Here is a 13,548-nt window from a genome sequence, read left to right on the forward strand (position 1 = left end):
AAAACAGATAAAAGGACCACAGATTACAAAGTAAATGCATATAAGAAAGACAAGCAGGTAGAGGTGCTACCAAAATTAGAAAATGAAGCAGATACAGACACTAAGTCTTCTGAAAAGAAAGGTTCTGAGGTTAGATTTAAAGTGGCCCTGGTGTGTGTGTGTTTGTGTCTGTCCTGTGATGGACTGGCGCTATGTCCAGGGTGTATTCTGCCTTGTGTCCGTCGCTTCATTCATGTGCATCCAACACACAGTTCAACGCTAGCAACTACACAAAATCTAAAATATGAGCTCTACTTGCCACTTACAGTACCAACAGTACCAGCTAACTTTAGTAGTGACATTTTCATGGATCTTTTTAACAATAAAATTTACAACATCAGACTTCAGACACAATTAAACAGGCCTCAAAAAAGTCTGGTACAAACATTTTCAGCATGGAATAAACTGTTACTTTAATGGTATAAACCTTAAATGGATTCATATTCTCAATAAGATTTGGTGCTCAGTAACATGACTTAGAAAATGACAGAAGACATGCGTATCATGCTTATCCTTCTATTTTTCATAATCGTAAACTCCTTAAGGCAGTTACATTTTCTCTGTTCTGACCTGGAGTTACAGAGAAATTTAAATTCTAATAAGAGATTTGTAATGAGGAAAGTCATACCAATCACTCATACAGTACCAGGATTTGCAATTACAATACAAATACTTTCTTTCTGTATGTGTTTATTTTGCAGTTTGAGTCTATGGCATTCCTTTGGGGGTCTATACTCCAAGGCGTGACTTTTTTATGTATAAACATCAGTATTTACTGCTATTAATTACTGTACGATTTATAGTTGAAATCTGAGCCTAGATATAAAGTTAGATATAAAGTTAAAATCTTGACAAAGCAATGTAGGAAATACAGAGAAAATAAATTCTTTCTGACATCTAAAATCAGTTTCGATCAAGGTCTCTAAAACGAACAAGAAAAAGAAGATTTTCGGAGGGCAATTACGCTGTGTTTATATAGAATAAGTGATTTATGAGCAATCTAATTTCTTGTTCGTTTAAAACAGTGAAATGTCAGCTGTAAAAGATCGCACCAGAAACAGCACTCACTCTGCCTGTCATAGACGTTCAGGAAAGGCTGAATGAAGTCATGTCAAGTACAATAATTCGGAGAACAATAATACCAGTTGTAGGACAGTATATAAGGAGGATAAGGATTTTGAAGTTGACTCGAAATCTGATAGGTAACCAGTGCAAGGACTTGAAAACAGGTGTAATGCATCCCTGATAGGATTCTTGCTGTCATATTCTGAACATATTGAAGATTGCTCAGTGTGGATTTAATTTCCCCAGTGAACAGGATGTGCATTTATTAATTCTAGAAAAAAAGCCTTTCTTGATTTCTCTAGTTCTTAGTTTCTCTAGTTCCCTTTAAAATAAACTATTATTCCACAATGCAGAGTATTACATGGCCAGTATTTACACATGATATTTGTGATTTAAAGAAATTAACACAAGCAGCTTTTGGAGATTTAAGTGTTGGCTGAGTTATTGCAGGATAAAAGACTAGAGATGTTGGCAAGAAGAAGATAGTTTGGGGAAAGCTGAGGAATACACTTATAACAAGAACACTTCCTAATGGGGTTAGGCATACTTTTGATGAAGATGATGAAGTTAACAGACTATATGTTTACATAGATACTGAAATAAGGATTGTATTTTAGATTATGTGTAGTTGCTGGCATTGAACTGTGTGTTGGATGCACATGAATTGAAGGAATGGGCAAACATAGCTGATGCGGATCCACAGAGCCAGCATATTAAGATGTTTATAATTAGAGGCAATTTGTTTAAATAACTAGGTATGGATACTGATGTGCAAGAGAGGTGGAAAGGCTGTTTCCTTAAGCCAGCAGTAAAAAATATTTTATTCTCAGTGAGATGCTGCCATTTCATAGTGGGTTTCTAACACTGTGTATAGTTCCATCCACACAGTGCCTTTACTTCCATTTCTAATCTCTTTATCCAGTACAGAGGATTTGGAGCCTATCCCAGTAAGCAACGGACACAAGGCAGAATACACCCTGGACATAGCGCCAGTCCATCACAGGACAGACAGACACAAACACACACAGACCAGGGCCAGGTTTCCCATAAACTAATTAACTTACCAGTATGTTTTGGAGTGCGAGAGGGAGTCATATCACACATATGGAGAAAAACCATGTAACCCAGAGAGAACATGTAAACCCCACACACACAGGATGGCAGGAATTGAACCTAGGACCCCAGTGCTGCAAGATAGCAATGCTAACCACTTTGCCACCATTATAAATGGATGGATATCTTAGTTATCTTTCTAGTTCACAGGTTTGCATGCATAATTTAATTTTGAAAGCCACTGAGACATCAGGTACTACTGTTGTATTTATGAAAAAGAAACAAAACAAAAAACATACTAACAACTGTGCCATCCTACGCCTTAGCTAATACATTTTATTATTCATAAACAGTTAACATTGTTAGCAAAATATTTTGAATTATATTTAACCCTATTTTTTCTTTAGTTTTGTATTTAACTTATTATATGATAGTCAGACTTAATGTATATTTGAACAATGAAAATATATTTTTACAAGATTTTACATTAAGCACTTAAAATTAATATGGTTAATAATAGTAAACTGTAACATGCTGTAACAAGATCGGTTAAACAGCGAAGAAAATGCTTTCAGAGAAAATGTTTCAGGTGTGAAGAACATAGATCTCCAATGCAATTTCAACCAAACCTGTTCCCACACACCCTGCCCCCACTACCATTAGAATATACACAAAGCACTCAAATCTTTCGAGCTAATGATCAGGTGACCCGAGAGAGAGCGAGAGAAACACCAAGGGGTATCACCAAGGGTATTAATAATACGATCTATAGTTGAAATCTGAGCCTAAATAAAAAGAAAAAGCAAGTGATTAGGTTTATGAGCAATCTAATTACTTATTCGTTTAAAACGCTATATAAAATAAAGTTTATTATTAATTTGCTGCACAGAGCGGTGAATATTGTTATGCATAAGACAAAGATAACGATCCTGATCAGTTTAGAAATCTGTGTACGCTGTAAGGTTTTTACTTCTTAAACTTTTAAAGTACACGTTTTGAATAGAAAGAAATCCTCTTCCTGTTACAGTATGTATAGCAAACTAGCACGTCTTTTTTCTCCAATCAGAGGGGTGTCAGATGGTGTCAGCCAATCACCATTCTGCGTTGGGTAGCAACGGGTGACTGTTCTCAGGCGGAAGATGTAAACAGCTTAATGTTCGTGTTAAATAATTTTTTAAAATTCAATTAAACGGGCACAATTAAGACATTAAATATACATATACATACTGTATACAGTACAGTTTGCATACGGTAATATGTTACGCGATTAAAAAATAAATAAATAAAACTGGAAGGTTCAGCACCAGCTGGATTCGAGCACACACCCTGCCCGTTGGCAGGCACGCACCTAGACCAGTCGGCTACAGTCAGCTCGCATGAGCAGGCAGGCGAAACAGCCCTACACAGCCCTGCCGCAGTACATGGATATAATCATACCGTTATTAAATTCTTGAGATACGCGATTCCATATTATATTCCCTTTTAATCAAATTCTAAAAGTATGCTTGTTGACTCCGGTATCACGTTAGTTAAAGACTTCGAAGCTTACAATGTTTAGGGAGAAATGGAATACCGGTGTGTATTTTTCCTTGTGATATTTTAAGCTCTAGTTGAATGATAGGTGTCGCATTTTAAATCATTTTCGTAGTTAGAAATTATGAAACGCCCTGTTAAAAGCAAGGAAGTTTTTATGCCCGTTGAAGTAAAACAAAATGCCTGACAAAGTATGGCTTGGACAGATTCCAAGTGCTTGTACAAATGTGCTAAAGAAATTATACTTTGAGTATACAGCTTGTCCAAAGTCATCCATTATTAATACTATTAGTAATATCTCCGGTAAAGGCTTTGATGCATAAATATTTCTGATAAAGGTAGGTTGTGTACTTTTGTCCAACTGAGCAATCTTGCTTTCATAAAATATACCAACATTTTAATGACTGAAGATTAACATGCTGTAATACACTGTTCAAAATTAAAGGCTCAAATGCTGTACATGAGAGGTTAAGCTCCCCCTGGCGGTTTTACAAGGTGACGCCGGATAGTTTCCGGCAGAGCGTCAAATGACGCGCGATTAACACGTCACACTGCGTGACACTGCGAGATGCCGCGCCACGCCCACCGGGGTATGCCGCAAAATAACGCACGCATTTTGAATGGCTGCATCTGTATCTCCTTTATTTGCCCCATATTCCCAGGGCAAAGCAGCTGAGTGATCAAAAGCTGAACTGCAATGTCACTGAATTTCACACTGGGTTACAACAGACCCTGGTGGGAGAATGGGCAGGAGAGGGCCGGTTGTGCTCCTGAACTAGTCCCCTCCTCTCCTACTCTCGTATTTGCATCACAGTCTATAAACTCCAGCCCTATTGCTTTTCTTCCAGTTCATTTTTTTTAATACAGCTCGTGAATTATGTATACTCTTGTGAAGTATCAAGAAAGCACTCTTATCTTTATTCCCGACGGTCTAGCACAGTAACCACAACTCCAATAACTTTAACTAGAGGAAGAAATCCATCTTCTGCTCAAAAAGAAAAAAAAACATTGAAATCATAAATCTCAAGCACTGGCTGGAGACTCTGTGTCCGTGCTCAGCGGTTATATAGGACAGGACTCAGCGCGCAGCAGGTGCGGCTCATTGCTCTACGCTCCCCGTGCGGAATGCGCGTCTCCTCCTTCCAGACTCATAACACCGCTGCATACATCCCTCTTAAATCCCAGAAACACAGAAACTCCGGGGTGTTTCTGTGAGTCAGTACTGGGTTTCTCTGTTCGAGGTTACAAGCAGAAACAAAAAAAGCGCTGAAAGCAGGAAGTTATTTCTGCTCGTAGGCACAAACGTGTAAAAATAAATTTTCTGATTACTAAACCCCTAATAAAATCCATCTAAGTCTCCCTTTCGTTCCCAATGCACATAACTGAATATAAACCAGTCAAGTTCAGGTACTTTTCTGATGTACAGTATCTGAATAGTTCTGGCGCGGCTGTTGTAACAAAGATACTTACGAACTTTTTATTCATACGAGCTCTTGCCGTTTTTAAAATGAATATTTTTTTGAATTCGCTAAATCACACGAAACACCAGCATCACTTATCGTAAGCATCTGACCAATTACATTCCTGAATGTTAAACCCATTTAGCATTTATTTTTAACTTGTTTTTTTTAAATTACACACCTGTTAACTTAGTCCGGATCGCGGTCACCGAGGACCACTCCTGTCTCCCCAGATGACACTTATTATTTTTAAGATAAACGCGAGATAAACAACGTTTGTTTGAAACCGCTCCACAAATTTTCTCACATGCACGTATTCTCAAATATCACCACAACAAAATCATAAAGTTTGTTTCCACAGACATGACACTATTATGCAATAAACCAATAAATTAATGAACTAGCAGAATCCCAATAAAAACACCCGATCACCTGGCCAGCCCAGCATGTCAATATCATACATTTTTACCAACAAAACCGCAAAAGCAAAAACCAGCATATATATATATATCCCATGTTTTTACCTTATTCTGGAGCATGATATATATCCAAAATAACCCAGACTAATTTATCTCAAGAGCTAGAGACTAGTAAACGTTACTGATTACGTAGTAAATGTTTGAAGAACGAGCGCCAGAAATAAGGCGATTTGATTGGTAAAAACCGCTGTCATTCTTTGTATTTTCAGCCATTCAGAGCCCTTAGGGGGTGAGACTTCCTCTGGAAGCTTCAGGCTGCGTTTTTAGCTGTCAATCATTGACTCAGAAGGGATAATCAATCAGTTTTTTATCAGTTTCTTATCAGTGCTCCTTTTTTTCACACCAGAAGGCAACTCTGAGGTTTTTTTTCATTGCATAACAGCAGGTAAAGGCTCTCTAGCAGTGTCTTAAGGTTTTTATAGCAATTGCAATGGTTTTTATTCTTATTATTTTCAATATTTTTATGATTTTTTATTATAGGCGTGAAATTTCATTCCAGGTCCAGTCTTCACAAAACATGATGTAGAATTTTTTCTAATTGATCCATTTGTCCCAAATTTTTATCCAAGCTAGTAGCCACCTAGAACAAGGTTTTCAAATCATTCCCAGGCCCTTGACATGCATATAGTTGAAAACTCTGACCTCTGAAGACCCCCAAAAAAATGTTCGCCAGCTGTTTTTTGGGGTTTTTTTCATATGTTTGTCTGCTGAGTCGACACATTAAGAAATATAAGAAATTTGACTTTACACACTCAAAGCCAAGGGGGTTAGCTTCAATTTAAGACCTGAACCAGGCTCCTGCTATGTTCTGCTGCAGAGATATAACAAATGTTTAAGGGGGAGGAAATTCCAGGTGGACATTGGCTAAATATGTCACTGGTAGTAAAAGGTTAAGTATTCTTGCCATTTTTAGCATATTGTAAGTGGATTTTTTGCAAACATTTTATTTTTTAAATCACATGAAACACAATCAACCCATTGTAACTTCACATTGATAATTCCTGAGCTTTATAACTGTGTATTATTTCTTTTTACCTTGTTTTAATATTGTTTTTATTATTTTTGCATTTTACAGAGCTTTTTAATATATTGTGAGCATTTTAGTGTCATTTTAAAATAGGACTATCAATGCTCCTGACTTTTAAACCTGTATTTATTCTGACATTATTATCTCCACCTGCAGATGAGGGAGGTATTTGATCTTAAATTTGTTGATTTGGGGGGAAAATATACATTCATTTCCTTGTATGTATCACCAGTGGGAAAATTGGCATTTTTGGATGAATTGCAATCTTTACTGCAAGGCCTTCAGACTGATATAGAAATGACTGGAGATTTAAATGACACATTTGATAAATCAGACAGGAACAGCATAACATCTAAAATGGCAGAACCCTCTAAAGTACTGAAAAAATTCCGGCACATTCATAATAAATACAATTTATTTAATTTAAAGCATAAAATTTGCTTTAAAAAGAAAACCACAATTTGTACGATATCATATTTCAATATCGACGTTCAGATGAAGAATTTGAGAATTTGAATATCAATGGAGAGTACATTGATTTTGGGACAATGTTTGCATCTGAATAATCCTTCCTCCTGGAAAGAAGGAAAAAAAAGTTTTGAGTCTCAGTCTTCAGGATCCCCCCCAAAAAACGTGCAAATTTGTTTCCGATGTATTTTGGATAAAGATATAACTCTCATAGAAGATACATTTTATCAGTTGAATGCAGTCGATACTTTCGACTTTTTATATGATGATAGGACCTACATTTAGGGCTCAGTACTGATAACACTGCTGCTATTGATGGAGTAGAAATAAGTGATGTACTGGCAGTTTTTTTTTTCTGAGGCAAGAAGTCCTAGAACACCTCCTATAAAAATAATAAGATTCAGAGCAAGAAATATTTTTCCGCCTCACCTAATGCTATTGCATTAACGAGGCTGAAGTTGGCTTCTTATTCGCCAGCTGCTGCTTTGCGTTTTTCGTTCCATCTTAAATGCTGCTGCTGTGATGTTATGTCGTCTTTCGCCTGTAGATGGCTCTCTACAGTCATTTTTAAAAATACTTATCCTGATGTATTACTGTACATTTCCTTAGTAAAGGGGAATATGTAAGTAGAGACTGTCCAAATTGCATTTTTGTATGAAACACATTTCAGAAACACAACTCACAATAAAACAAACTGGCATGTTATACCACGAGTAAATAAGACAAAGGCAAAACGTAAATTCACTGGCACTTTCTGCATATTTTCCACGACCTTGCCTTCTGATCATAAAAAGTCTCAAACTCTTGCATTTTACAAGAAATTTTAATATAGCAGTTTTAAATAGGACATTTAGAACATGGCATATGAGACTATATGGTTAACTGAGGATGAGCAGAGGGTGATCGAACCTACCTCCTGGTTATAAAAATGTCTAAAAATTCTGACACAGATGTGTGAGAGACAATGGAAAAGACTATCAAAATCCTGAACTTCAGGACATTGTACTGTACCGTTTTTTAAATACGACCCTCTGAACATGGCATGAGAGAATACGTTGTCAAATGGTAAATGCAATGTTTGCTATATTGCTAGGGCCCTCCCTTCTGATTTTAAAATCGTCTCATATTTCTGACATCAAGGTGTGAGACACAATATAACAGACTGTCAAAATCCTGAACTTCAGGACATTTTATGATACCATTTTAAAAATATGACCCTCTGAGCATGGCATGTGAGAAAATGGCATGTGAGAATGCATTGGGAAAAGGTGAATGCAATTTCTGCTGAATTGCTATGGCCCTCCCTCCTGATTACAAACTCGTCTCACAATTCTGACACTGAGGTGTGAGACACAATGTAACAGACACTATTAAATTGTGAAGTACAAGAGATTATACTGTTATGTTTTTTTTTAATATTGACCCTCTGGCATGTGAGGACTTGTAGTCAACAAAATAGCACACATTCTACCAATTTGCTTTGTCCCTCCTTCCTCGTTACCAAAACATCTTAGTATACCGACACTAAGGTAAATGTCTCTAAATCCAGAAGTTAAGTTGTCAAAGTATATCGGAGTCAACCGATATTGATCAGGTTCTGCTGATGCCGAGCCCGCAGCCTTCACCATAAGGTCCAATTCCCCAAGCCTACTGACCTTATATGTCCATCCCTTCTCGTCAAAATTCGTATTTTCACAGGGTACCCTTCAGAAATTGCAGTATAGAATGAAAAAACTCCAATAGATCTCGGCCGCTGTTGGCGATTTTCCTTTAAAAACAAATGATTCTCCAGAAATTTTACGGAGTGTATCACTTACACCGAGACCGAGAAGTGTTAAGCTGTACATGAGTCTTTGTGGCTCGGTTGTTAACCAAAAGGGTGGTGGTTTGAGACCATCCAGGGATGCTATGAGCCTTTTAATGAACACACCCTCTTCACTTCATTTCTCCACGGCCAGTCTTGTACCGCAATCAAATACAGAGCCCGCAGGGGGCAGTAAGCCCGCATATATAGCTCACTGTGTATATAATGAAGAAGCAGAGGTTAGTTTCTCATATGCATGTTGCAGAGCCTTACGCAACTCGTACCAACAGCTGGGGTTTGATCCCTGCACGGGCTATTAGTTGAAAGACCATTGTAAATGACGTGTAACAGCTTTATCCAGCTGGCTTTTATGTTTCATACTAAATTGCTATCTTGAAACCAAAATAATTAGAAATATGGAACACAACCGTTGTTCCCCAAGAAGGAAAGCTGTTTTACACTGACGTCACTCCTTTTTATTTAATCCAGATTTTAAAGACAACTCCGCCCTCAAAGGAAATCAAAGGAAAATGTTGTATTAGCACGAGCTGCACAGGCTCTGAATCAGACCATTTCAATTAGTCTGATCAGTGCAGGACAAGTTAATGTAGAATTATTGCTTTGTCTATCTCTTGTTTGTATATAAATGAATGTCTCTGAAAACTTAATGTTAGTTTTTAATTTAGTTTTAGTTTTACAATGTAGGTCATGCGTTGACATATGCACAAACACACGAAATGTCTCATTCCTGATTCAGCTCATGCTCCATAGGAGAGAATAGATTCCTCCTGTTTCTCGTACAACCATATCAGAACAGAAGCCCGTGTCACCCAGCTCCGATTCAAGATTGAGTCGCATCTTCATCATTTTGTTTTTGTTTCTGATCATTATTTTCTTTAGTTATGATCAATATTGAACTTTTTCTAAATAAAACAAAAATAATCAAACATGCAGGTAGATTTTTTTAAAAGTATTAGGAGTTGACAGGGCGCTCCTTCGGAATAGTCGTCAGAAAATGTGAGAAAAGGAAAGTTACGTAAACTCTCACACACAGCATTAAAGATTGGAATCTGATCATAAAAAACTAGCTGTCTCCCCGTCGGTAATCAAACCCCAGTTTCCCGCGTGACAGGCAGGGACACAAACAACTTTACTAACTAGGAGCACTTGCTAGCTATTAGGAGGCATTTACTCTTAAGTATGTAACTGTTTTGGGTTTCGACTTTAATTTTCCCAATACCAGTTTTTTACAAAAGTAACGGCACACGGCACATGTGTGGCACATCACGTCCGAGTTTAGTGACAACTACCTCAGAGATTGTAAGCTGGGTAGATTCAGATCACTTTTTTTAAAGGTTCAAGCAAACCCGAATACCTTTGCAAGAGACATTTCAGAATCCCAGTCAAATCCAGTACGATTGCTGGATCCTTCGAATTCGACTGAACTATAGCACAGATCTGCAGTCCACGATTAGAATACTGTAGCTGTGTTGTATAAGCTATACCACCCAAAATAGTTCTAAAACAGGAGATGCATCCTCGTTTAGGAATGTGGTATAAAGTGAAATGGTCTGGGAAGAGTCCTACGTTTGAACAGTTCAAAATAGACATAAAGGGGTATTTACGGACTCTTTCGAAATGTAAGAACAAGCTGTGCGGACCTTATCTTTATTTACCTTGTGTAATCGTTTTTCATAAAGTGTAATTGTATTATAGCACGTGCCCCTGATGATTTTCTTGATACGTTATATGTGCTCTTGTTTGTATTGTATGTAGTTTTGTTGTTCAAATAAAACGTAAAAGACACAACTTTCCGGATGCGGCTGCTGTAAAAATAAAATGACATCAAGGGTGCTGTACGCAGAGGTCTGAAACCTGCTCCACAGAAGATCTTTATCCAGAGGTGTTAAAGAAGTCGAGATCTCGCCATGAGAGGGGAAGCATCTCAGAAAAAGCAGGTGCAGTCGGTTCCACGGTCATAACGCCACTAAGTCGGGCGACAAGAGCAAAACCCACCCGACCTCCTCCGAGCAAGTAATGAGACAAAGAGACAGCACACAGCGGGTAGCGTGGCCGAGCGGTCTAAGGCGCTGGGTTAAGGCTCCAGTGTCTTTGGGGGCGTGGGTTCGAATCCCACCGCTGCCAGGTGCTTCTGTCGCGACCCCCTTTCAGCTGATTTCAGACGAAAGGGAGGGAACTGCTTTTTGGCAGTCTCTCGAGAAACTAAGCAAAGTGTTTAAAGATACTTTCTCAGCTTGACATCAAGGCACAAAACAAAAACCTTCTTGCGTCCTCTCAACCCAAAAGCGCTTTGCCACTTTTTGCGTTATGCAGGGAACGACGTCTGCCCAGATCACTTTTGTGTCAATGCAAATCGTAGTGTGCCCTCCATTTTAATGTTGGCTGTGCTTGCGTGCCGCTTCTGTCTGTGAAACTTGAATGTTCTGCTTCTTCACACCGAATCGTTGGCGGGGGTTGAGCTTGTTAAATCTTTGCGCATAGCGCTCCTTTGGAAGTACATTGTCCAAGTTCAAAAGCGATCGTGGGATTTACTTCATGCGTTCAAAAAGCATGCCTCGCACGACAGATTTAAATGGGGAATGGAGCCTGCTTCTTGCTGGTTTTCCTGTGGTTGCAGTTACAAAGTTGATCGTGCTTTCACATTCTGTTAACAGTATTCACTGGCTGAACTTTATCAGTTGGTTCGTAAAGGAATCTCTGCTTCGGTTCCAGAAAAGTCATCTGTAGTGTGTTTTTTTCCGTGCCCATGGCAGTCTTTTAAAGCTGGTAGTAATGGCGGCTGTAATGTTTCATAGCCGTTCAGGGACGCCAAATATGTAATCATAGCCGGCCAAAATGTAAATGTAGTGGCTCTCTGAAGGCACCAGTTCTGTAGGGTTTGGGCATTTACTGAGACAATTATTAATTGTAGCAGTAAATCACAAAGTTGATTCTTTTGATGGCTTTAGAATCCAACCATGCGACATAACTCAGACAACGCACACACACAGGTACTAATACACGAGGATACATTTATTAATACATAGAATATGCATATAAACCTAACAGATCTTATCGAGAGGGTTATCAGAATACAAAAGATATATATTCAATCAGTTTCGAAGTGTTACAAATATCAAGAGGACATACGTTCAGTATATCATTCATTTAGACCGTTTCGTAAATGAACTTGGTTATAACTTCTACATTAGATACTCAAAACAAGTACATAACTCTTAGGAATTAAATTGATATCAACTGGTTGGGATAACAATTGAATTCTCGAGCTGTAATGCATTGAAGTTGAATACTCATCCAATCTCTGGGGATTCAGATCTCCTGCGGGCACAAAGAAACAGTTGCAGGCTGTTGCTGTCCAATCCGCGCTCTCTGGCTGTGTGCCAGGCTGTGCTGTGCGGCTTGCGACGGTGCGCTGCTGATGCTCACTGACCGGCTAGTTAGTGTTGGCTTTAACTAGCAAAGTTTGTGCACAGGAGAAAAGATGACTGTGGGTCCCAGCAGGTCAGGAAGAGGACCGGTTCGTTCCTGATGAAGCGCTAGTTCTGAATAATGATTCAGCTGTCCACAGTTCCGACCTGTTCACGAGGCCTGCTGCTGTTGCTAACCTCGGGTGGATCCTTTGGTTACTCTCTGGCAACCTCCGCTCTAGACTCTTAGAACAAAGGAAAGTTCTGGCCCTCGGACACACTGGCCGTTCCGTGGTTGTCCGGGCTGAGTCTCAGGATGGTCAGGAGGCGCGCTGCGAGAATATCCTGCCCTTGGGAGCCTTCTGCTCCTGGGCCGTCCTGCCCTGGAATTCTCCTTTGAATTCCCTTTAGAACAGTCCACAGAATCCTCTCCAGAATCTTACTGAATCTCTCAGGCTCTCATTGAATCTGAATCTCCCCTTCTTTCAGGCTCTCTGTGTTGCCTGTTTTTACCTGGAGGAACTTCAGCTCATTGATTGGCTGAAAGTTCCATGGGCATCAGAGTCCCACGTGGGTTACTCGGCCCTACCAGTCCCTGATTGGTTGATCAAGGTGAGATATGAGTCACTTAGTCCTGACACTTAGTAATGCAGTCCAGATGTCCAACTGGCCCTCCCTAGACAGATAGGCGCCAATGGATGACCATTGATCATGATTGCCAGACTTAGCTAAGCGCATCCCACTTTGGGAGCTGTCCTAGGAAACCTTAAATCACCCTGCACTAATGGTCTCTCTGTGGCTGCACCACAGAGATGAACAGAGAAATGGGGCCTCATTTGGGAAGCTCAGAAACACTTAATTCTGCCTTATTATTAAGCCTCGCCGCTACACGGCGAAGTTAATTTTTTATCCTCTTTAAAAGAATAAGGACGGGCTGGGGCAAGCTGCATTTACCACTCTTTCAGCTAACCGCCGAACTCGCGAACTGATTACACTGCAGAGCCAAAGGCGCCTCGCTTTTCTCCATTCTCTGGGTTAGGTTGAAAAAAAAACACTGCTGGTATTAGCTGGCCTGCTGGGAGTACCTCTTCTTCACTGATAAGCAAGATTTGTGTTTCATCTTTCGCAAGCTGTATAGATTTCTTTCAAAACAAGTTGTTCCAGAAAGGAAACGAACACTTGCATTCACCTG

At 39.3% G+C, this 13,548-nt stretch overlaps 1 non-coding gene across 1 annotated transcript; it reads left to right on the top strand.

Annotated features, from left to right (window-relative positions):
* Nucleotides 1-10,991: 10,991 nt before the first annotated feature.
* Nucleotides 10,992-11,073, top strand: trnal-aag (transfer RNA leucine (anticodon AAG)). The gene has a single exon. It is a non-coding gene; the product is annotated as a tRNA-Leu (tRNA).
* The last annotated feature ends 2,475 nt before the right edge of the window (nucleotides 11,074-13,548 follow it).

This window comes from Atractosteus spatula, chromosome 10 (assembly GCF_055471065.1).
Source record: "Atractosteus spatula isolate fAtrSpa1 chromosome 10, fAtrSpa1.hap1, whole genome shotgun sequence".
NCBI classification, from domain to species: domain Eukaryota; kingdom Metazoa; phylum Chordata; class Actinopteri; order Semionotiformes; family Lepisosteidae; genus Atractosteus; species Atractosteus spatula.